This window comes from Macaca nemestrina, chromosome 19, assembly GCF_043159975.1.
Source record: "Macaca nemestrina isolate mMacNem1 chromosome 19, mMacNem.hap1, whole genome shotgun sequence".
In the NCBI taxonomy this organism is placed as follows: domain Eukaryota; kingdom Metazoa; phylum Chordata; class Mammalia; order Primates; family Cercopithecidae; genus Macaca; species Macaca nemestrina.
In genome coordinates, this window is record NC_092143.1 from 22,756,163 (window position 1) to 22,781,958 (window position 25,796).

The 25,796-nt window shown below is 44.5% G+C and overlaps 1 protein-coding gene across 4 annotated transcripts in view; it reads left to right on the forward strand.

Moving 5' to 3' along the window:
* LOC105477079 (ATPase phospholipid transporting 8B1) overlaps positions 1–25,796 on the forward strand; it is a 159,133-nt gene that overhangs the window by 11,470 nt on the left and 121,867 nt on the right. The window contains exon 1 of one of the 4 annotated variants that reach the window (XM_071085273.1): positions 13,511–13,525. The exons of the other annotated variants lie outside the window; for them this stretch is intronic. The gene's annotated coding sequence lies outside the window, so the exon portion shown is untranslated. Of the gene's footprint in view, positions 1–13,510; positions 13,526–25,796 lie in introns of those variants that run through there. 4 annotated transcript variants of the gene reach the window in all.

A 25,796-nucleotide genomic window follows, 5' to 3' on the forward strand; every position in this document is an offset into this window, starting at 1 on the left:
AAAGAAAAATAAGATATTTCTAAGAGAATAATGAGGACCTACTTTAAAATGGCCTAGGAGGAACCCAGGCATCCACTGACAAATGAATGAATAAACAGAATTGATGTATCCATGTGATTAGGATATCTCTCAGCCTTAAAAATGAAGGAAATTTTTGCTGAGCACAGAGGCTTATGCCTGTAATCTCAGCGTTTTGGGAGGCCAAGTCTGGGGGACAACTTGGGACCAGAAGTTCGAGACCTAGCTTAGCCAACATGGTGAACCCCTGTCTCTACTAAAAATACAAAAATTAGCCAGGCGTAGTGGTGGACACCTGTAATCCCAGCTACTCGGGAGGCTATGACACAAGAATCACTTGAACCCAGGAGCGGAGGTTACGGTGAGCCAAAATCGTACCACCGCACTCCACCAGGGACAGCAGAGTGAAACTCGGCCTCAAAAAAAAAAAAAAAAAAAAAAAAAGAAAAGAAAAGAAAAAGAAAAAAGGAAGGAAATTTTAATACATGCTACATGGATGAACTCTGAAGACATTATGCTAAATGAAATAAGTGAGACACAAAAGGACAAACAAATATTTTGCGATTCCACTTATACGAAGTGCCCAGAATTGTCAAGTTCATAGAGACAGAAAATTGAGCAGCGGTTGCCAGCGGCTGGGGCAAGGGGATAATGGGGAGTTAGTGTTTAATGGACCCTGAGTTTCACTTTGGGAAGATGAAAAATTTCTAGGGATGGGTGGTGGTGGTAATTGCAGAATCATGTGGATGCACTTAATATCACTTAGAAGGCGTTAAAGGCCGGGCGTGGTGGCTCATGCCTGTAATCCCAGCACTTTGGGAGGCTGAGGTGGACAAATTGCCTAAGGTCAGGAGTTCAACACCAGCCTGGCCAACATGGTGAAACCCCATCTCTACTAAAAAATACAAAAATTAGCCAGGTGTGGTGGTGCATGCCTGTAATCCCAGCTACTTGGGAGACTGAGGCAGGAGAATTGCTTGAACCCAGGAGGTGGAAGTTGCAGTGAGCAGAGATCGCACCACTGCACTTCAGCCTACGCAACAGAGCAAGACTCTGTCTCAAAAAAATAAAATAAATAAAATAAAAGTAGTTAAAATGGTAAATTTTATGCTTTGTCTATTTTAGCATAATTTAAAAAATGGCCCAGGGAGTGGGGCCTCTTGAAGGAGGTTATACTTAAGTTGAGACCTAGAGGATAAGAAGGGACCAGTCAGGGGAAGAGTGGTCCAGTCAATGGGAACAGCATGTACAAAGGCCCTGGGGTGGGTGAGAGCTTAGTACTGTGCTCTAGGAATTGTGAGAGGCCAGAATACCGGGGGTGACAGCTCGGGCTGCCATTGTATGAGGGAGGGAGGCACCAAACTGCAGAGAACCTGATAGGAAGTCACTAACATATTTTTAAGCAGTGGAGTGATGTGATTTGATTCCTGGTTTTGGCTGATAATCCAGAGACTATAATATGGGGAATGGGTTGTTTGTGGGGGTGGGAGGGGGGGAGTAGGGCAGGATATGAGGCCAGAAGCAAGGAGAGGAAATTTGGGAGGCTGCTGCAGTGTCCATGAGAGAGAGGGTGGGGGCTTGGGCCCGATAATGGGAGTGGGGATGAGAAGTGGAAGGTAGGAGCTTCACTTCACAAGGGGAATCCTGGTCTTCGTGATGGGCTGGATTTGAAGACGTAGAAGAGAACTGTCGATAATTCTCAGATTTCTAACATAGGTGACAAAAGGTGATGGTGTCACTGAGGGAAGGAGTAGTTTTAGAAGATGAACGTAGCTTCGATCATGTTTAGTTTGAGTTGCTGGGACACCTGGGTGTGGTCGGAGGTCAAGCATTGGTGATTCAGAAGTCTGGGCTGGAGACACAATTTTGGGAATTGCAGCATAGGATTGAGTTTAAGGAGCTGCTTGTGGATGCTGGAAGCGCTTCAGAAGCCAGTGCTTCCTATCGTTGGTATCAGCCTTTTAGTTTGGACTAATTTTTATAAAGTAATCAACTATGTTTTGGCCTCAAAGTATGTACATGTGAGCAAAAAAAAAAAAAAAAAAAAAAAGCATTTGTGCAAAGTCACAAGCCCTGCTTTATGGACAAAGATGACAGGGTGGAGGGCTGATGCAGGGCTGCCTAGTGGACGAGACCACCATACATGGCTCAAAACGTTCTCATATGTGGGAAAGGGGCTCTTTGTATGGTACAGGAACTTGCTAAAGCCAGGGAATTTCTTGTAGAAAACCGACTTTTAAAATTGGCTGGTGTGGCCTGACTTAAAAACCAAATCACTCTTTTCACGTGTGTAGGGTGGTATAACAAAGTAGTGCTGCTTTTGTGCTTAATGTACTGTATTTCCACATGTTGTATCGACCCACTTAGGCCCATGGTGTATTAATTTCCTGGTCTCTTTTTGCAAACAAAGGAATTATAACTTGCCTGAAGTCTCAGAACTAGTAATTGACAAAACCAGAAATTGCAGTCGTGTTTCCAGACTCACAAGGCGAAGGTTCTCTCCAAGAACTCACAGGGGAAGGTTGGAAAATCGATCCAAATGACTCAGAGATAGAGTTGCCAAATTTAACAAATAAAAATACAGGACACAGTTCAGTTTGAATCTCAGACAAACGGTCAGTAATTTTTTTTAGTATAACTATGTCCTATGCAATGTTTGAGGCTGACTTATACTGAAAATGATGCGTTCTTTATGTTAATGTCCAACATAACTCTGTGTCCTATATTTCATCTGGTAACCCACCCAGAAATGAACTCTTGGAACACAAAATCATTTGTAATTTGTGGACTTTATATTCAAGCTCCTTATAGAAACTCCTGGATCTGCCAAGCATTTTGTTGCATTTGGGGGTGGGAGTGGGAGGAGGACTGATTTTCCTATTCTCCTTAAAGGGCTGTGTTGTGATATTTTTTCCATCTTCAATAACTATGATTTGCAATAAACAGCAGCCCGGTTTTGGGAAACAAGCCCAGGAGATGTCAGCTCTGGTGAGTCACTGAATGGTTGGCTGACCTCAGCTAATAATAGCAATTCTTTACATTTTTAAAGCACTTCATAGTTTTAAAATCTCCTCATTTGGGAGTTGGCAGGACAGGAATTATCCCCATGGAACAGATGAGAAACACAAGGGAAGCAGGGTTTGGGGGAGTGGGTGGTGCCAGGAACTGGGTTAGGTACTCTTTTCCTAACTTCTAGTTCAGTGATGAGCAGTTAATTTTCTTTTCTTTTTTCTCCTTCCTTCCTTCCTTCCTTCCTTCCTTCCTTCCTTCCTTCCTTCCTTCCTTCCTTCCTTCCTTCCTTCCTTCCTTTCTTCTTTTCTCTGTCTCTGTCTCTCTCTCTCTCTCTCTCTCTCTCTCTCTCCCTTTTTCTTTCTTTTTAAGATAGCGTCTCACTCTGTCACCCAGGTTGGAGTGCAGTGGAGCAATCTTGGCTCACTACGACCTCTGCCTCCCGGGTTCAAGCGATTCTCATGCCCCAGCCTCCCAAGTAGCTGGGATTACAGATGTGCACCACCACATCTGGCTAATTGTTTGTATTTTTAGTAGAGATGGGGTTTCACCTATTGGCCAAGCTGATCTCGAACTCCTGGCCTCATGTGATCCTCCCGTCTTGGCCTCCCAAAATGTTGAGAGCCACCACGCACGGCCGGTTAATTTTCTAAGATCCATTTTTTTTGTGCTTCAAATGATGGACCTGATGTTTTATAGGATACCCTCTCATTGTAATTCCATGCCTCTCTGTGACCTCATTTGTCATAAGCTTCCAATTTTAAGATTTACAGGTTGTAAATAATTTCAAGCATTGTAGGTCCAGATGACAATAAAATATATGTGTTTCTGGTAGCGGGGATATATAATAGGTTTTATTTTGTTCATTCCCTACTCACTTTGTCTTGTTTTAGAGATGGATCTCACTCTGTCGCCCAGGCTGGAGTGCAGTGTCTAATTATGGCTCACTGCAGCCTCAGACGCCTAGGCTCCAGGGATCCTCCCGCTTCTGCCTCCCAAGTATCTGGGACTAATATTCACTTTTATCCAGTACTGTTATGTCTACACAATGGATACTATATAGGTCCCTTTAGAAGATCTGCAAAATTTCAAATGAGGCTTATTTATTTCAAAGATATTTTTTCTCCATTTTGATAGATGTTAAACCTCCAGAAAAAATACTGACATTCAAAAAGGTACCTAACCCCTAAGGTTTGACAAACTTTAGAGCAATTTTAAAGGAATAGACTTTTTAAAAATTAAAAATCAGTAAATAGCAGCAATCAATGGACTCTAAAAGCCGGCTTTGAAAAAGAAGCTCATGGCAAAGAAGCTAAAATTGCAAGAGGAAATGGTATAGCGGGGCCAACGCTCCCCACCCGCAGTGTTCTACATGGAGCTCCACCCGCAGTGTTCTACATGGAGCGCCACCCGCAGTGTTCTAGATGGAGCTTCACCCACAGTGTTCTACATGGAGCTCCACTGCAGTGTTCTAGATGGAGCTCCACCCACAGTGTTCTAGATGGAGGTCCACCCACAGTGTTCTAGATGGAGCTCCACCCACAGTGTTCTAGATGGAGCTCCACTGCAGTGTTCTAGATGGAGCTCCACCCACAGTGTTCTAGATGGAGGTCCACCCACAGTGTTCTAGATGAAGCTCCACCCACAGTGTTCTAGATGGAGCTCCACCCACAGTGTTCTAGATGGAGCTCCACCCACAGTGTTCTAGATGGAGCTCCACTGCAGTGTTCTAGATGGAGCCCCACCCACAGTGTTCTAGATGGAGCTCCACTGCAGTGTTCTAGATGGAGCTGCACCCACAGTGTTCTAGATGGAGCTCCACCCACAGTGTTCTAGATGGAGCTCCACCCACAGTGTTCTAGATGGAGCTCCACTGCAGTGTTCTAGATGGAGCTGCACCCACAGTGTTCTAGATGGAGCTCCACCCACAGTGTTCTAGATGGAGCTCCACCCACAGTGTTCTAGATGGAGCTCCACTGCAGTGTTCTAGATGGAGCCCCACCCACAGTGTTCTAGATGGAGCTCCACTGCAGTGTTCTAGATGGAGCTGCACCCACAGTGTTCTAGATGGAGCTCCACCCACAGTGTTCTAGATGGAGCTCCACCCACAGTGTTCTAGACGGAGCTCCACCCACAGTGTTCTAGATGGAGCTCCACTGCAGTGTTCTAGATGGAGCTCCACCCACAGTGTTCTAGATGGAGCTCCACTGCAGTGTTCTAGATGGAGCTCCACCCACAGTGTTCTAGATGGAGCTCCACTGCAGTGTTCTAGATGGAGCTGCACCCACAGTGTTCTAGATGGAGCTCCACCCACAGTGTTCTAGATGGAGCTCCACCCACAGTGTTCTAGATGGAGCTCCACTGCAGTGTTCTAGATGGAGCTCCACCCACAGTGTTCTAGATGGAGCTCCACTGCAGTGTTCTAGATGGAGCCCCACCCACAGTGTTCTAGATGGAGCTCCACTGCAGTGTTCTAGATGGAGCTGCACCCACAGTGTTCTAGATGGAGCTCCACCCACAGTGTTCTAGATGGAGCTCCACCCACAGTGTTCTAGACGGAGCTCCACCCACAGTGTTCTAGATGGAGCTCCACTGCAGTGTTCTAGATGGAGCTCCACCCACAGTGTTCTAGATGGAGCTCCACCCACAGTGTTCTAGATGGAGCTCCACTGCAGTGTTCTAGATGGAGCTCCACCCACAGTGTTCTAGATGGAGCTCCACTGCAGTGTTCTAGATGGAGCTGCACCCACAGTGTTCTAGATGGAGCTCCACCCACAGTGTTCTAGATGGAGCTCCACCCACAGTGTTCTAGATGGAGCTCCACTGCAGTGTTCTAGATGGAGCTCCACCCACAGTGTTCTAGACGGAGCTCCACCCACAGTGTTCTAGATGGAGCTGCACCCGCAGTGTTCTAGATGGAGGTCCACCCACAGTGTTCTAGATGGCGCTCCACCCACAGTGTTCTAGATGGAGCTCCACTGCAGTGTTCTAGATGGAGCTCCACTGCAGTGTTCTAGATGGAACTCTTAGGCCCACTTTTTATCAGATGAAGTTGTCGTCTTTTAGATTTTTTTGTGTGAGTCATAAGGAAATCAGTAAGCATAAAATGGCTTTAATTGCACTTGGCAGAGGACTAAGGGTATATAAAGATTGGTGACCATTGTGAGAACTAAAGTACATTTTATTTGCTTGTAAAATTTTGTTTACCATGATATCTTAGGCATTATACAATGATTTCCGGTCCAGAATACCCTTAGAATTTAATATGAATATTACAAAGTTTCTTGTCTTCAAAATTTTATATTTGAATACTTATTTTAATATCGCTTAAATATATTTCTAACATAACATCCTGTCTGGCAGTCTTTGTAAACTCTCAAATTTGTCCAAGTTCTAAGTTGTTAGGGGTCATTTTTCTGTTCCAAGTTGATACTGTTCTCCATATCTGCTATATTTCAATACCCCTTACTAGGCATTTAAAAAGATAATAATATCTCTTTCAAGCAAATCTTAATTTTTAAAAACACCCTTTAACATTTTTTTGCGTTTCTAGTTTCCATGAACCAGTAGAGGAACACATTGTGTTATTGAAATAAAGGGGCTTCGCTGGGCACAGTGGCTCACACCTGTAATCCCAGCACTTTGGGAGGCCGAGGTGGGTGGATCACTTGAGGTCAGGAGTTTGAGACCAGCCTGGCCAACATGGTGAAACCCTGTCTCCAATAAAAATACAAAAATTAGCCAGGTGTGGTGGCACGTGCCTATAATTCCAGCTACTCAGGAGGCTGAGGCAGGAGAATCTCTTGAACCCGGGATTCAAGAGGTTGCAGTGAGCCGAGATTGCACCGCTGCATTCCAGCCTGGGCAACAGAGCAAGACTCCATCTCAAAAAAAAAGAAAAAAAGAAATAAAGGGGCTTAGATTAGAAGATACCCAGCAACATTCTCAGCTTGAATGTCCTGTTTATGTTAAATTTAGTGGATTCTCCCCTCCTCTGCCCTGGACCAATTGGTCTCCACTTAAAAGGTGATCCTGGGATTTTTGTTTAATTTCTTTGCTTGTTTCTCTGACTGTTACAGGCACATTTTCAGACTAGCTCTGAGCATCGTATAGTTGCAAATATTCCAGGAGGTGCTACCTCCTCCTGGAAGATTTTCTGATTCCTTCGCTTTCCCACACCAAGGTGAGGGACCTCTCCTTTGTTCTGGTGGTTCCCTGTCCATTCTCATCCTAGCATGGGTGGTACCATCTCGGAGGTGGTAGCTGGCTTTTATCTCAGATGTGGCTTGATCAGTGGTGGTTGCCTAGACACTGGTTCTCAAAATATGGTCCTGGACCAGCCATATCAGCACAACTGGGGGTTACACTCTAGACTCGCTGACTCAGAAGCTCTAGGGTTAAGACCCAGCAGTCAGTGTCCTAACAAAACTTCCCGGTGATTCTCGTGCCTACTCCAGATTGAGAATCCCTGGCTAAGAGGTGTTTGATGAGCAGGATTCTGAGGTCATGTCCAGCCACAGCAGGAAAAGGTGTGTTAGGATTCCTTAGTCCTGTCACCTTGAGCAGGTGAGAAGCAGGACAGATGTGGGCCCAGGGGTGTAGCATCCCTGAGTTATATTGTCATTGCTGGTCTACTTGTCTGTATTTACATTAGTGGCCACCTCGGTGAGACTAGCACCTTGGCAAGACTCATGTTGTAGCTCAGCCCCCAGCGCAGTTCTTAAATTGTAGCAGCTGTTCTATAATTACATATTAAATAGTGAACTCAGAAACATGCCTTTCCACACTGAGAGGCACTAGCATTAGCTGCCATTATTAGAGGCACGTTTTACGAGAGAGAAGGCCATTGAACAACATCGAACCAATAATTGTTGGCTATTTTTATAGTGACTCTACAATAAAAAGAATCCACCGTAGCCTAATTAAGTGAATTTTATGACTTTTACTCCTTCCTAAGTTGCCAGAGGAGAATAATCAAGTTCTTTCTTAGACTTCATAACTTAGTAAAATAGTCACAAACACAAATAGATACTTACAGCCGGGCACAGTGGTTCACGCCTGTAATCCCAACACTTTGGGAGGCTGAGGCCAGTGGATCACTTGAGGTCAGGAGTTTGAGACCAGACGGGCCAACATGGTGAAACACCATCTCTACTAAAAATACAAAAATTAGCTAGGCGTGGTGGCGTGTGCCTGAAATCCCAGCTACTCAGGAGGCTGAGGCAGGAGAATCAGTTGAACCCAGGAGGTGGAGCTTGCAGTGAGCCGAGAACACACCACTGCACTCCAGCCTGGGCAACAGAGCAAGACTCCATCTCAAGAAACAAAACAAACAAACAACAACAAAAATAGATATTTAAAGATTTTTGCACTAACTTTTGGTACTTATTGCCATATTTTGGAAACGTAACAAAAATACCAGGAATTTTTTTAAGCATCTACTTGGGAAAAAATGGACTCTTGTGGCATTTTAGTTTGGGTTAGAGATATTTTTACAAATGGTACTTGGAAATAAACGCCATCCCATAACTCTGAGCTATGAAATATTTACATACAGGGGAAAAACCAGCTAACAGCTGTATCCACTCATTGTTCTATTTTGGGTTTATGTTGTTGTCAAAAGACAAAGGATAGAGTTTTCAAGATCTTGTGTATTTTGGGGTTAGTATAACTCCAATTGTTTCCCAATTCGATGAGGCAGCAGCCACCTTAATACTAGGTCTGGTTTTTTAAAGTCAATTTTAGGTGCTTGTCAACAAAGCCGGAACATGAGAAAGTTGAAATGATTTGTGAAGCTCTGATCCTGGCCTGCCTGTGAACTTTTTGAGACAGAAGACAGGCAGCAGTTTATTAAAGACTTTGTAAAAGTATACTTAACTTAGTCAACCAGATGTGACTTTTGCTCCCTGGGGAACATTTTAAGTTGCCACAATTCAGGATGCTACAACTATCTAGTGGTCAAGGCAAGGGATACTTCTAAATATCCTACAATATGCAGGTCAGCCTCCACAACAAAGAAGTATCTTACCCAAAATGTCACTAGGGTTGAGGTTGAGGAATTCTACCCTAAACCATGGGTAGGAGTCCTCTTAAAACACTATGGTCCCACAGGACTTAGTCATAGGCACGTTTCATACTCTCCTGCATGCCCCTAAACACAGCACCTTGAGCACTGAACTCTGACATCAGTTGAGAAGATGATACCCCTCTAGCTGGTGCTTAAGCCTTCTGGCTTAAGCCTGGACTCGATCTCTGACCCCTTTCTCTTCCAGACTGCATCCCGCCTTCATTTCCAATCCATCTCCAAGGCCTGTTGCTTCTACCTCTGGAAGACCTTGACTCCACCCAATAACCTCTATCTTGGCTGCCATCCACGAGGTTCAAGCTGTCATCCTTCCTCTCCTGGACCATTCCAGTAGCCTTCTCACATGAGGGCTACGTTTCTACCCCGCCCCTTCCAAACCAGAATACCCACTCAGATCCTGCCAACCCTTTCAGTAGCTCATGCTGTGGTTTTAACAACAGCCACCTTCTCTCCACAGCTCACCATGCCCAGCCTGCCCCGACCCTGGCTTCCCCCTGCAAATTCCATTCTTTCTCTACTTCAGTTTCTGAAGCATGATGAGTCCCTTCCTGTCCCAGGAACTTCAGATTTGCTGCTTTCTCGCTTGAAAAGCTCTTCCTCTGAACGGCTCCTTATCTTTTGCCTTTTGGCTAAAGTGTCATTTCTTCAGTGTAGTCTCTGCCCACCCCAGTTAAAGTTAAAGTAGGAGTCCCTCCTGAGTTATGCCCTCTGCTCCTCTTTCTTTCTTGAGTAGCAAGGATGTAGAGAACAGGGGAAGCCCAGAAATACTGTTGAAATGACAACAGCTCTGTCACCATGTGCCCTTCAATGTATGGTAGAGGAGACAGCTTTTGTGTTTTCTTCAATGCTTAATTTCCTTTTTTAGTTTTACTTTTATTATTTGTTTTAAGACGGGGTCTTGCTCTGCCACCCAGGCTGGAGTTCAGTGGCGCGATCTCAGCTCACTGCAACCTCCGCCTCCCAGTTCAAGCAATTTTCCTGCCTCAGCCACCTGAGTAGCTGGGATTACAGGCGCACGCCACCATGCCTGGCTAATTTTTGTATTTTTAGTAGAGATGGTGTTTCACCATGTTGGCCAGGCTGATCTTGAACTCCTGACCTCAAGTGATCCACCTGCCTTGGCCTCCCAAATTGTTGGGATTGCAGGCATAAGCCACCATGCCTGGCCCTCAGTTTCCTTTTATATTGTCTCTTCTTGTGAATATCAGGAGTCTTGCTTCACTTAAGGCAGCATCTACCAGGCATATTTGATATTTTTAAAGTTCTTATTCCCCGCAGTCTTTCTGTATTATTAAAGGAAATAAATACATAAAAAAGACTTGTTTGTTAAACCATATGTGTCCACCCTGTTGTGTGCCTGTCATCAGTTTCAGAGGACCACAGTAAGCACGTTAGCACTTTTGTTAAACATAAAGATACGTAAATATTATCTTATCCATGCCTGCGTTCCATCAGATGCCCTCTTTCCCCTGTAATCTTTACAGTTTCTATTTTGTAGTCTCTCTATAGAGCGTTCTTAACCTGGACAGTGTGTTCTCTGTCACCTATCATACTTCTAGGAATGTCCCTGCCTCCCATCAGCCAGTGCATCTTTAGAAAAGACAAACTAGGCTGGGCACGGTGGCTCACGCCTGTAATCCCAGCACTTTGGGAGGCTAAGCTGGCAGGTCACCTGAGCTCAGGAGTTTGAGACCAGCCAGGCCAACATGGTGAAACCCCGTCTCTACTAAATATAAAAAAATTAGCTGGGCATGGTGGTGGGTGCCTCTAATCCCAGCTACTTGGGAGGTTGAGCCACGAGAATTGCTTGAACCCAGGAGGCGGGTTTGCAGTGAGCCAAGATTGTGCCATTGCACTTTAGCCTGGGCAACAAGAGTGAGACTCTGTCTCAAAAAAAAAAAAAAAAAAAAAAAGACAAACTAGAATTAATCTGAGCCAGGTATCATTTAGACAGTAAATCTGTTTTCCTAAAAGAATCATATTATAGTCAAGGCTCAAACAAATAGATTTCACATTATCTGGAGCCTTTCTAAAAATGCATAAACCAGAGGTGACTGAAGAATTTTCTGTCTGTGTGTATGTGCGCCATTCATTCTTGACTTTTTGATAAATGAGATTCTCAAGTTCACCTGGGAAGCATCAAAAACATTGATGCCTGAGTTCTCCTTGCCAGAGAGTCTTATTAGCCAATCTGGGATAAACCTGGCTGATTCTCTCATGCATAGTCAAGACAGAGAACAGCTTGGAAAGTAGACACCCTATAAAGAGTAGACTCTTAATAGGATGCCTACACGCATAAAAAATTTACTTGGGTTTATGGAAATGTCTAGATATAAACCTGTGGGGAAAATGATGGAAATAAATGAATAGTGTAACTTAAGGATGCTGGATTGGCGTCTGCAATGCAGCAGCTGTGGGTGGCCTTGATTAGTTTTACCTAATTTCATAGCTCATATATGTGTAGTTATTTGCTACTGGCAAACCATTGCTTCATCTTATTTTCGCAAATTCTATAGACAGCAGGTTATCTTTGCATCTTCTGCCTTTCTGCTCCATTCTCCAATTAAATGGATTTCACTGCAGCAGCTTTCTGGCCTATGGCAGAGGCCTCCCATGTGCTTCCCAGGCTGGGTTAGGTATGGTTTTGCTAAGCCTCCACTGCAACCTGAGCATATTGTCTTCTCCTGGCATTTACTGTATTTTAAATATTATTATTACTGTTTTTTAGAGATGGGTTCTCGCTCTGTTGCCCAGGTTGGAGTGCAGTGGCTTGATTATACACAGCTCACTGCAGCTTTAAATTTCTGGGCTCAGGCCATCCTCCAGCTTCAGCCTCCTGAGTGGCTAGGACTACAGATGTGTGCCACCATGCTTGGCTAATTAAAAAAGAAAAAATATTGTACAGACAGGGGGTCTCCTTATGTTGTTCAGGCTGGTCTCAAACTCCTGGCATCAACATCAAGTTATCCTCCCATCTTGGCCTCCTAAAGTGCTGGAGTTACTGGTGCGAGCCACTGCACCTGCCTATGTTTCCCATATTGAACTGTAACAGTTTGTGTTAGGATTTAAGTTATGGTGAGAGATCACCATATCTTCTTCATCCCTAGAGTCCACAACCTAGTGGGCATTCAATAACTGATTAATTAATGAATATATTAATTTCCACTTTACAGATGGAGACACTGAGGCACAGGGAGACTAAATACAAGTTCAGCACTCTCACCTCCCCTAATCTTTCTGAGCTCTGGATTCCTCTTGTAAAAATAAAGAATTTTGGAGATTTTTTTCTAATAACCTATATAGCTCAAAAACAGGTGGTTCTGTTTTATAATTTTAACAACTCTGCAGTGTTGCCAAAACTCAACAAAGTGCTCTCCAGATGGAGTGAAATAGTCTCAAGAATAAAGATAATGATCAAAGTAATTCACCTACTGGCAAGAATGGAATTCACATTACACTTCAACCTAGATCAGGAACTCAGTCCCATCTTCTGAGGATTAAAAATCACCTCGGGAGACTTTAAAAAAGTAGAAGTTCCTGTGTTTTATCCCTTCCCTTTCTGGAGTTTCCCAAGTGATTTTGAAGAAGGCCAATCAGCATTTAAGCTTCCTTTTTTGGTGTTCTTGGAGATTACTCATATCTGACCAGCAGTGGTTATGTGAACGGTCTTCATGTCTGATTTTAACATTTTAAACAGTGGACTGACCCAAACACAACTCTGTTTGGGCAGCCGGCCACTGACCAGGCCACATATATCATACATACCTTGCTGAGACAAGGAAATTGTCTTCTGTAGAAATTCTGACGGAACCAGAGACGTGGCTGTCGAGGCTGGACTCTTGACCAGTTAGAAATCATTTTCCTAATCAGTTATGTCAGGATGAGGGGTGGGCACATGCTGGAAAAACAAAAGAGAGAAAGGTGAAACCACAGCTTGCTTCTACTGGGGTGAAACTGTCCACAGAAAAAATAAAGGTTTTTTACATATCGTGTACAATATCACCTCCATCAGGCAACCTCTTGGTTGAAGCCAATTAAGAGATTTTGAAGGTTGCAAAATGTAAGGATTGAACAAGTGTATTTCTTAGAGTTTAAATGAAATCCCTCCAGCGTTTAGAAGTGGCAAACTATAGGGACTCCTGATTGCTAAGTAATTATGACTTCCTTTCCCTCCATCTTTCCAGAAGCTTGTTTTCATTTCCGGTTCGCCCACGCTCCACACCCCCACACCTGCCTGCCTGAATTGGAAGCCAGCCCACCATAGTTTTAATTGTGAAATTCCCGAAGCTGTTAATATATGTAAACATACAACAGGATGTTTCCCACAGCGTGCATAGTGACTTGGGAGACAGGCCAGAAGACCTCTGTTTTCAAACTGGGTGAATTCTATGAAGTCTTCAGTTAGGTTTAGAGGTAATTATACATTTATGCATTTTTATTTTAAAAGGACTTTAAACAAATTTCACAAGTTGGATATTTTTGAATCCTTTCAAGGGTTTACTCAAGTAAGCAAAAGATTAAAAACGAATGTTTACCTTTTTCTAGCTTCAGATTTTAAACATTTCTCTACATTTATTGACATCTTCCAAAACAATTTTACATAGATAGACAAATTTGTGAAATTTGAGATTCATAATAAATCTGTTATGAGAATTAGAAACATGGGCTTCAAGGCCAGTTGGTTTATTCACCATCTAAGCTCTAGCATTTGTTTATATGCTGTGGTGATTTATGACAGGTTTAGCCAAAAGAGACTGTTTAATATTATAAGTGTTAATTTACCTATGTTATTTTTTTTCATTTTTTGTTTTTTTTTTGAGATGGAGTTTTGCTCTTATTGCCCAGGCTGGAGTGCAGTGGGCAATCTCGGCTCACTGCAACCTCTGCCTTTGGGTTTTCAAGCACTTCTCCTGCCTCAGCCTCCCAAGTCCCTGCGATTACAGGCGTCCGCCACCACACCCAGCTAATTTTTTTGTATTTTTGGTAGAGACGGGGTTTCACCGTGTTGGTCAGGCTGATCTCGAACTGCTGACCTCAGGATCCACCCCCTCGGCCTCCCAAAGTGCTGGGATTACAGGTGTGAGCCTCTGCGCCCTGCCCTGTATTTTCTTTCATTACAAAAGTTAAGAATGGATAATTATACCAAAAATAAAGTAGAAATACCATGTTCGGTGTTGCTAACATTAAAAAGTGAACATTAGGCTATACCTGACACCAACTTTGGATTTCAAAGGTTAATTTTACATTTTCTTTTTGCCCCTTCTGGGAGCCTTTCAGCTCTGTCTGTGAGTGCTCCTAATTATCTGCCTCTCTCGATGCTGGTTTGAGTGAAGTAATTTCTCTCTGCTGCTGGACCTCTTTTTTTTTTTTTCCGAGAGAGGGTGTCACTCTGTCACCCAGCTGGAGTGCAGTGGTGCAGCAACGGTTCACTGTAACCTCGACCTCCCAGGCTCAAGCGATCCTCTCACTTCTGCCTCCAGAGCAGCTGGGACCACAAGCACATGCCTAGCTAATTTTTGTATTTTTTGTAGAGATGGGGTTTTGCTATGTTGCCTGGGCTGGTCTCAAACTCCTGGGCTCAAACAATCTGCCCACCTCGGCCTCCCAAAGTTCTGGAATTACGGGCGTGAGCCATTACACCCAGCCCTGCTAGACTTCTTATGCTTGGTCCATAAGAGCCTTCTCAAGTTACTTTTGGCCAAATTTGGAACCTTTCTAAAATATCTCAGGATTCTTGTTAAGTGTAATTTGTGATTTCTTCTGTTTCTGGGAAATCCCCTCCCTTGAGCAGGGGTTAGACCTAGTGATGCCCTTCTAGTGAATAAAATATGGCCACGGTTATGGGATGTCACTTCTGAGGCTGGGGCACAGAAACACCCCACTTTCCTCTTGCTGCTGCTCTCTCACCCTCTCACTTGCTGTAAGAGAAGCCAGCTGCCCCATGGAGAGACATGCATGGCAAGGAACTGAAGCTAGCCTCTGGCCAACAGCCCATGAGTACAGAATCCTGCCAGTAACCCTGTGAGTGAGCTTGGAGGTGGATCTCCCCAGGCAGACCTTTAGATGACTGCAGCCCTGGCACACACCTTGACTGCAGCCTTGCAAGGAGATCCTGAGCCATACCCAGGTTCTTGATCCATTGAAACCGAGATGATAAATACTTGTGGTTCAAACTGCTAAATTTCAGGGTATTTTGTTAGGCAGCAACAGATAACTAAGGTAAGGGCAAAGATTTACAGTACAATTAAAGTTGCCGCTTGCATGTGGGGAGCTCACTACCTGGTAAATGCTTCTGTTGTCAACCATCACTGAAAAGTCAAGATGTGATACCATCATGTTTGTTATTTCCTGATAAAGGGCTTCCACAGTTTCCAGGCTTCGGTTTTGTTCCACCTATTATTTTGTTTTTTCATTTAATTTTTGGAATAAGTAATACATGCAAATGGTGCAACCTTCAAAAGGTACAAAAGGGTATTAAGTGTCAGTCTTGGCCAGGTGACGTGGCTTACGCCCGTAATCCCAGAACTTTGGGAGGCTAAGGTAGGAGGATCGCTTGAGCCCAGGAGTTCATACCAGCTTGGCCAACATGGCAAAACCCCATCTCTACAAAAACTACAAAAAATTAGCTAGGCATGGTGGCACAGGCCTGTAATCCCAGCTACTTGAGAAGCCGAGGTGGGAGGATTGCTTGAGCCTGGGAGGCAGAGGTTGCAGTGAGCCGAGATCCCAGTGCACTCCAGCTTGGGCAACAGAGTGAGACCCTGTCTCAAAAAAAAAAAAAAAAAAAAAGTGTCAGTCTTCCTGCCTCCTTTTATCCCAGTTACCTAGTTCTCCTACCCAAAGGCACTGGCCATCACCAGTTTATTGGTTATCTTTTTAGAAATCATCTTTGTGTTTACAAATATATACATTCATATATCTTTTTTCTCCTGAAACAAATGACAGTGGAATTTGACTTTCAATGGCCTGTCTCAGGAAGATGGTAGACATGTGACAGATTGAAATCTTACATAGTTTCTGCATTGGATTCCAGCATTTGGATTCCAACTCTCAATAGATTAGAACTTAGTCTGGCTGGGCACTGTGGCTCACACCTGTAATTCCAGCACTTTGGGATGCTGAGATGGGCAGATTGCTTGAACCCAAAAGTTCAAGACTAGCCTGGGAAACATAGCGAAATCCCATCTCTACAAAAAATGTAAAACTCAGCTGGGTGTGGTGGCACATGCCTATAATCCCAGCTACATGGGAGGCTGAGGTGGGAGGAATCACTTGAGCCCAGGAGGTCGAGGCTCCAGTGAGCTGTGATCACACCACTGCACTCCAGCCTGGGCAACAGTGAGACCCTATTAAAAAAAAAAAAAAATTGCCTGAGAAAACAGATGGAAAGGAAGATAACAGATTGCATGACGATCGGCCTGGAGTAGGACTTAGAGAAGCCATCTGGAGTATTGAAGACATCCACATGAACAGCTTTTGAGGAAGCTTCCACAATGGAGTATCTTGTTGACCTTTGAGGGAAGAGGGGGTGAAAACATATTAGAAAACGTCCCAGACAATTGTTCCAGCCTTTTCTCCCATGTTTTCTAGCCAACTTCTCCCAAAGAAGGCTTCATATTTTGAAAAACAATTGCTTTTTTTTTTTTTTTTTGGTGACTTGGTTCCAGTCACTTACAAGGATCTAAGGTGACTCTGAGTTAGACAGGAAATGAGTCCTGAGAACAGATGTGAGGGGGAAAGAAAGGGCTTGCTGTTTTCTGTCCCCTCCTTTCTCTCACCAGAGCAGGCAGATCTGGGGGACTGTGGCTGGTTGTGTGGGTGGACTCCCAGGCTCCAGAACAAGTCACTCTTTCCCTGCCTGGCCCTGAGACCTCGTCACTTATCTTAACCTCTTCATGTCTCTGTTTCCTTCCTGCAAGGTGAAGGTCATTAAACGAGATAATTAAAATGACTTTCAAGAGTGGTGGAAGCCTGACTCAGGTGAATCACATGAATACGAGGTGGTACTATAACAGTCATTACCTTTAAAATTGTAGCGGCATGCCCAGCACGACACAGTGGAGGCAAAGGCTCATTGGACAGAACTCGGCTGAACACCAATGTTAGTTTTGTTTCTTTAATGTGTAGTATCGGTTCCAAATGGAATTGAATCATCAAGTATGCTTACCTGGTTTGTTATGCCAAGTAACAAGATTGGCCAATCCTTCTTATTTATTGTTCAGAAACTATGGAAGAAAGCAGCCAACAAATGATGATGGTTTTTCAGTGACTCATGCCTCCTTTGATTAGAATCCAATGTAGCCTACTCCTTATCCTGGCATCATTACTAGACATTGCCTTTTATTTTGACTAAAGGAGCACACGAATGGATAGATTTTAAAGAAATGCCTAGGCTGGGCGCAGTGGCTCACGCCTGTAATCCCAGCACTTTGGCAGGCCAAGGAGGGCGATCACCTGAGGTCAGGAGTTCGAGACCAGCCTGACAGACATGGAGAAACCCCATCTCTACGAAAAATACAAAATTACCAGGGCATGGTGGCGCATGCCTGTAATCCCAGCTACTCAGGAGGCTGAAGCAGGAGAATCACTTGAACTCAGGAGGCAGAGGTTGCAGTGAGCCGAGACTGCCCATTGCACTCCAGCCTGGGCAACAAGAGCGAAACTCCATCTCAAAAAAAAAAAATTTTTTTAAGCCTGGTTGTTTCACTGCTCCCTGACAGAATCTCTTGCTCTAGGTAGAACAACCAATTTCTTATTTTAGGCTACTCATCTGTGACCTTGATAATATGGAGTTAGAATTCCTTCCTCCTTTCTATTTCTTTCCCCCTCGCTGTCTCCTTCTTTCTTTCCTCCCTTCTCCTTTCCTCCCTCTCTTCCTGCTTCTCTCCTTCCTTCTCCCCTTCCCTCCATTTCCCCTCTCTCCTTCCTCCTTCCCTCCTCCTTTCTTTTTCTTTCTTTCCTCTCTCTCCCCTTCCTTCCTTCTCTTTCTCTTTTCTTTTTTTGAGACAGGGTCTCCCTCTGTCACCCAGGCTGGAGTGCAGTGGCATGATCATTGCTCACTGCAGCCTTGACCCCTGGGCTCAAGCAATCCTCCCTATTCAGCTTTCCAAGTAGCTGGGACTACAGGCACATGCCACCACACCCAATTAATTTTTGTACTTTTTGTAGAGACGGGGTTTCACCGTGTTGCCCAAGCTGGTCTCAAACTCTCCAGGCTCAAGCAGTCCACCCCTCTTGGCCTCCCAAATTGTTGGGATTACAGGCATGAGCCATCACACCTGACCTCTCTGGCTCTCCTTCCTTCTCTTTCTCGTCTCCTCTGTGCCAGGTACTGCCCTGGGTGTTCATCATACAGCAAAGAGAAAAGAGACAAGATCCCTGCCCCTGTGGAGGTGGCATTCTTGTGTGGAGAAGAGAATAAACACACTAATATGTGGTATTAACATTTATCTCATGTTGATGATATGTGCAAGGAAAAATAAATAAGCGTGAAGGGCAAAAGAGGTGAGGGCTTACTATTTTGTCCAGGTGACTCAGGGAGCCTCATTAATAAGATGACCTTCCACTTAGTCAACAAACATCTGTAAGGTAGTTACTGTGTATTGTACTCTATTCTAGGTGCTGGGGATGTAGCTAAACAAAATAAGCTAAAATCCCTTCGCTCTGGGAGTATACATTCTGGTCAGAAGAGATTATTAATAAATAAATTTTATTTTATTTATTATTGAGATGGAGTCTTAGTCTGTCGCCCAGGCTGGAGTGCAGTGGCACAATCTCAGCTCACTGCAACCTCCGCCTCCCAGGTTCAAGCAATTCTCCCGCCCCAGCCTCTCAAGTAGCTGGGACTACAGGCACGCACCATCATTCCCAGCTAATTTTTGTATTTTTGTACAGATGGAGCTTTGCCATGTTGGCCAGGCTGGTCTCAAACTCCTGACCTCAGGTGATGCACCTGCCTTGGCCTCCCAAAGTGCTGGAATTATAGGCATGAGCCACTGCGCCCAGCCTAATAAATTTTAAAGTCTGATAGCAGATGAGAAGTGTTATGGACAACAATGTAAAGAAGGGGGACCGGAAAGGCTGGGGTTTTTTAATATGGTGGTGATTGATTGGGCTCCTAAAAAGGTGACATTAGAGCTAGGACAGTAAGGTGAGGAGCTATTGGGGAAGAGTGTTCCAGGTACAGGAGCAGGTACTGTGTGGCCCCAAGCTCCAGGACCAGGGAGACACCAGGGTGGCTGTAGGTGAGAGGAAAAGAGGGCAGATAGATTTTGGGTTTTACTCTGAGAGAAGTGAGAACCCATTGCAGGGTTTCGAGCCAAGGAGTAACTCCAACTGATTACCTTTGGAAAGAATCAGCCTGCCCCCCGTGTTGCAGTTAGACCGAAGGGCGTGCTTTCTGGGGCTACCTCTAATCCAGGTGAGGGAGAGCAGAGCTTCAGCCAAGCAGGTTGCAGGGAGGTAGGGAGAGGTTTTAGGTTCTGAAAACATTTGGAAGGCAGAGCCTAGGGCTTGCAGATGGATAGGGAGCAGGGTAGGAGGGAAGATGAGACTCCAGCATGACTCTAGGTGTTTGGCATGAGCACCTGCGAGATGGGGTTGCCTTTTACTTACTGCTGGGAGGAAGCCTGGGGGATAATGGAGTTATGAGGGAAATTGAGGGGTTCAGTCTTAGGTTTGAGTAGACACTTGAAGTTTGAAATTTAGCTTCTTTTGGCAATATGGAAACATTTGGGGGCACCACCCTCTTCTTGAACAAAATGCTAATAAGTGCGTATAGAATGTCGGGGCCAAATAAGAACCTTTGCAGAGTTCAGCTGCCTGCAGCAGTTACTAAGGCTAGAAATTGGCACTTTGAAAAAAGTGTTTTTCCTCCCAGACCCCCTGCCCGGATGAAGTGAGTTGTGAAAGGCTGCCTCTGCCTCCGCCTCCGAAAGTTCTGCCATAAATCCCATCCTTTCTGCCTGCACCACCTTATTAGCCTCTGCCTTTAGCCCCTGTCGCCAGAGGACAGTAGGGACTTTCTGCAATCTTGTCTTGGCACAGATTAACACCATCTCTTCCTGGAGTCCTTGGTCAGGGTTATCATTTCTTTTTTTTCTTTTTTTTTTTTTTAGACAGAGTCTCGCTCTGTCACCCAGGCTGGAGTGCAATGGTGTGATCTTGGCTCACTGCATCCTCTGCCTCCTGGGTTCAAGAGATTTTCCTGCTTCAGCCTCCTCCTGAGTAGCTGGAATTACAGGTGTGCACCACCACACCCAGCTAATTTTGGTATTTTTAGTAGAGATTTGTTAGTAGAGCCTTGGCCTCCCATAGTGCTGGAATTACAGGCGTGAGCCACCGCGCTAGGCCTAGGGTTATCATTTCTAAAATGCAAATCTGATTAGAACAGTTTCTGCTGTAGAGGCCCCAGGCTCTTTGCACAGACGGTTCCTGCACTTCTGCTCCCCACCTCCTTACCTCTGCAGATGCTTCAACTTCAGGGACCAACTCACTTGTTCCAGAATAGCTTCCTAGGCCCCCTTCCCTGCTCTATGTCCTCATTGTCCCTGTTTCTTCTCCATCACAGTGGACATGCTACTGTGGTCTGAATTCTTAGGGTTTACCTTACTCCAGACTTTAAGCTTCACAGGGACAGGAGCCACGTTCCTCACCAGCAGCTAACTGAATACCTGTCACAGCGTCAGGAGGTGGTGTTTACTCAATGCACGGGGGAACTCGAATGGCCTCTCCCTGCTTAGCACACAAATTCCAAACACCTCTAGCACCCAAGGCCTTCCCAGCCTTGCCTCAGTCTGCTTTCCAGTCTCCTCTTTCAACTCTCTTCCTCCTCCTCCCCTGTCTACCGGCGCTTTAGTAACTCTAAACTAATCCTGCGTGCCTTCAGTGCTGCAGAATATTTGCCCCCAGGGATTTCTTTCCAGAAATGCCTTTCTCCTCTCACTTTCTATTTCCCAACCAGATAGTGGCCCGGCTTGGGATTTGACCTTCAAGGCCAACTCAACAACCTTCCTCTCTCTCTCCATCCCTGACCATCAAGTATAATGACTGCTTTCTCTTCCACTTCTCCCGCTAGCAATACTCATGGTGAATGTCATGGTAAGGTGTTTATTTGCCACTATTCATGCATAGACTACACACTTATGAGGATGTGGTGTATATTTCATGTGTTACTTTAGATACTTTGTAACTTTATATACATATATACTTAAAGTACTGTGTATACTTTGTATATATATAATGCATAATTTGTTTATTGGATTGATGGGTGGGTAATAGAGGAACAATGGAATTTTACATTTTAGAAGGCTTGTTCCTTTAATTATCTTAGCTCTTTTATAAAGCACTGATATGTAACAAAATTACAGGTTTGAACTCAGAAAGCTTGCAAAGTTTTTGCTTTTGTTTTGTTTTTAGGATAACTTTAGGGAGATTTCTAAGTATTGTGTAGGTTCAGTTAACCAATATAATATGTTTTTTAGGAGTATAAACATTATAGAGATGTCTGCCAAATAGTCAGTATGTTGATTGTAGCTTTAATTGTGAAAACTGAAGTGGGAACAGCTAAAGGCAGAGCTAACTGGTTTCCTCCCAGGTATTTATCATGAGTTGTGTGCCTCAGGCTGTGTTCCCTGTTGAATGTGGTTTTTCAGGTTGTTCCGACAGCACTGCTAAGTGTGCCCTTTGACATCACTAGAGAACTAATTTATATTGATGGTGCCACTCATATCTTTGGAAACTGGATGTGTTCTGATCAGCTCATTGATTTCTAACCTGTAGGACTACAGTAAAATTTAGACCTGAGTCACCACGCAGAGCCTCCTGCTGCTGTGTGTGACCTGAGTGAATCAAAATATGCCTGGACAGCTCATTATTTAACAGAGAGAAAACTCTGCCTTTGGCTTTTGAAGAGCAGATGCCCAAACGTAACTTGTCAGCCTGATTTTTTGGAAGCTTGAGCAAGGGAAACCTGGTAATCTCAGACCATTTAAAAAGTGAATTGAAGGATCAGGAAGTAAGGGAATTGCCTAACAATAGGAGATGCCCCACACCCAGTGCTGAGAGAGGTAGACTATATACGATTCATAAAACTGTCTGAATGCATGATGGACTACTCCCATATCCTCTAAAGGAGGTAGTCTGACTCCTACAGAAACAGCTCCATTTTGATTTTAGGAGGTGGTTGTGATATAAGACTTACCATCTTAATTCTGCCATCAGTTGCAATCAGCATTAATTGCAGATCTCTTCCTGACAAAAATTCAAGTCCAGGCATGGCGCAGTGGCTTGCATCTGTAATTCCAGCACTCTGGGAGGCCGAGGTGAGCAGATCACTTGAACGGGAGTTCGAGACCAGCCTGGCCAACATGGTGAAACCCCGTCTCTACTAAAAATACAAAAATTAGCTAGGTGTGGTGGCATGTGCCTGTAATCCCAGCTATCAGGAGGCTGAAGCAGGAGAATCGCTTGAACCTGGGAGGCAGAGGTTGCAGTGAGCCGAGATCATGCCACTGCACTCCAGCCTGGGCGACAGAGCAAGACTCCATTACAGAACAAAACAAACAAAATTCACATCCATGTTCCTAGCAGAATGGTGACTTTAACTCGTATCTGACTGTCCCTTTGCTGTTCTGTCCTTAACATTGGGGCATGTTGACACGTTTTCACCTACAGGTATGTTGCCATGAACTTGCGATCTGCCTCAGTAGGCGAGCCCCAGTGTACCTGACCCTGCGTGTGGTTTGCCCCCCAGGGGTAGCGTCCCCACTGGCTGGCTTGCTGTGCACCTCAAGGTCCCTGTCTCAGACTCTCCTTCTCTTCTATCCCATTTCTACCCATCTGGAGCTCCTGCCTCAACAATTTGGCTCCAGGGGTATTCTGTTCTGAGGGTGGGCTGGCTGGAGGCAGGAGAAAGAAGCCTTGTGTCTCACAGAGTGAGGACAATCCCAAACTGGGTGGAGGCATCACACATAGTGACTAAATTCTGTGGTGCCATTGCATATAGAACACAGGCCTGTCAAGGCAAGTGGCATTTTGTGGACTGCTCTGGACAGATCTAAACAAATTTTGAGACATCTAACTGAAATGTGAAATCTTGGACTACAGTTCCCATTGGCAGCTCGGGTGGGTGGGCACCTAGGGAGGCTTGCTAGGCTGAGGCACTTCTGCCTGAGTGCAAGAAAAAGCAGTTCTCATTAGCCAGGCATGGTGGCACGCACTTGTAGTCCCAGCTAGTCAGGAGGCCGAGGCGGGAGAATTGCTTGAACCTGGGAGGCAGAGGTTGCAGTGAGCTGAGATCGCACCACTGCACTCCAGCCTGAATGACAAAATGAGACCCTGTCTCAAAAAAGAAAAAAAAAACAAAAGCAGTTCAGCAGTTCTCAGCATGAGCGTTTTATGAGCAGGGTGCTGGGCTAGCTGGGTTTTAATCTGGGCTCGACTTCACACTTGTGAGACCACGGACAAGTTTCTTGACCTCAGTGTCTTCATTTACACAAGGGGAATAACAAGACCTATGTTATTGGATCCTTGTACATTTAAATGCATTTGTGTGTGTTAAATGCTTGCTATGGTACTTGACACATAGCATTGGCTCAATAAATGCTAGCTGGTGCTATCATTAATACATTATGAAATCAGAATTACAAATAAAGGTTCTTCGATCAGATCTACTATTTGCTGTGCATTTGGGATGCCCTGGGCTCAGTGCTCCTGAATGAGCTTACTTTCCCCACACCCATCTCAATTATCTACTCTGGAGTGATCTTTGGCTGTTTCTTGCCATTTGAGATAGTCCGATGGCATTTATGACATTTTAAAAATCAACTTAGAGGAAAGTGTGTGTGTTTTCATGAATTAAGGCTGAAACCAGTTGCCTGCTGGCTTAATGAAGTACTAGCAGTTTCTTGCTTTACCCCAGCACCTCCAAGGAGCCTTGCACTGAATTTCTTGCTGGTGGGTCTTGGTTTTAACTAAACGAGGAATTGGTGAATGAATGATCTTCCATTCATAGTGGGTTTGGAGTGGGAAGGTCCATGGGCATACCTAGAAAGGCTCTAGAGGAACTAGCTTTATTTGAACCCAAGGAAGGGGTTTAAGAGCAGAGCAGGGAGAAGGGAGCCAGTCAGATCTGGCAGGGCAGGCCCAGGAGGAGATACGGCTCTGAGGATGGAGGAGATGTGAGGCAGGCAGAATGCATGGCTCTGAGGAATGGCGGCCAAGCCTTCCTGGCCATCAGAGGTTTTGAGCAATGCATACACTTGGTTCTGCTTTCTTTCTGAGCTGCTCCTCCCCTTAATATGCCTGGGTCAGACTACGGTTGAGCAAGGAAGCTGTCTTGTCTGAGTGTGCTTCCCAAAGCCACCTGTCCCTCACCATCAAGATCGGGATACTCAGCCACCCACCTTACTCAATGGGAAGCTGCCCACCTGATCCTTCACGGGAAGTGGGAGGTGGGCTTTTTTTATCCAGGCTGGTCAAGTCCTTGCAGAGCAGCTGGGAAAACAAGAACATCTCTGAATTTTTATTTGTAAAAATTATCATCTACCTCTGGCTTCTTGGGCTTTTTAACTGGTTACAGTGTTTGCTGCTATGGTCAGCCCAAGGGTTAAGCCTTTCTCTTGGGTGTGTGTTTCATTTTACGGCATAAGTCATTTCCTCCTTGCATCAATTTCCACTTCTATCCTTGGCATAGGGATTTGTTACCAGCTTGGCTTGCAACTATCTCTTGTGTTTTATTTTTAGAACTTAGAGTAAGGATTAGCTATGTAATATTTTGAATCCTTCATACTGACTTTAGTAAAATACACAATAGAGAAAGGTTTAAAAGCTTAGTTTTTTTTGTTTTTTTTTGTTTTGCACATAAACAGTAAAAATGGCCTTTTAGAATTCTAATCTGGACTATATTTTCCTCTCTCAATTCCCTTGACTGGTTATTTTTAGGATTTATGGATAGCTTTGGAGAATAGGTATGATTCTAGGATTCTTCCTAGTGGCTTAAGAAAATTCTTTTTTCTTTTTTTTTTTTTTTTTTGAGACAGGGTCTCACTCTGTTGCCCAGACTGGAGTGCAGTGGCGTGATCTTTGCTCACTGCAACCTCCGCCTCCTGGATTCAAGCGATTTCCCCGCCTCAACATCCCCAGTAGCTGGGACTACAGGCACATACCACCACACCTGGCTAATTTTTGTATTTTTTAGTAGAGACGGGGTTTCACTATATTGGCAAGGCTGGTCTTGAACTCCTCACTGCAGGTGATCCGCTTGCCTCAGCCTCCCAAAATGCCAGGATTACAGGCATGAGCCACTGCTCCCAGCCAGAATTCCTTATATCTCATTACAAAAGTGACATCTAGGATATTTGTAGATTGTACATAATGTATAATCGTTAACTGTCTAGCTTTATACCCTATAGATTTTTAAAAAATCAATTTAGAGCTCTGTGTGTATATATTTGTATGTGTGTGTGTTTTCATGAATGAAGACCCAAACCAGTTGGTTGCTGGCTTCAGGCAGTAGAACCGAAATGCCTGGCAAGTCTTAGATCTAATCCTGCTTATACTTCATTTCCTGGACCAGTGCTGGCTTAGGGAACTTTCCGGGATGATGAAAGTGTTCTGCCTTTTTTTTTTTTTTTTTTTTTTTTTTAGATGGAGTTTCGCTGTTGTTGCCCAGGCTGGAGTGCAA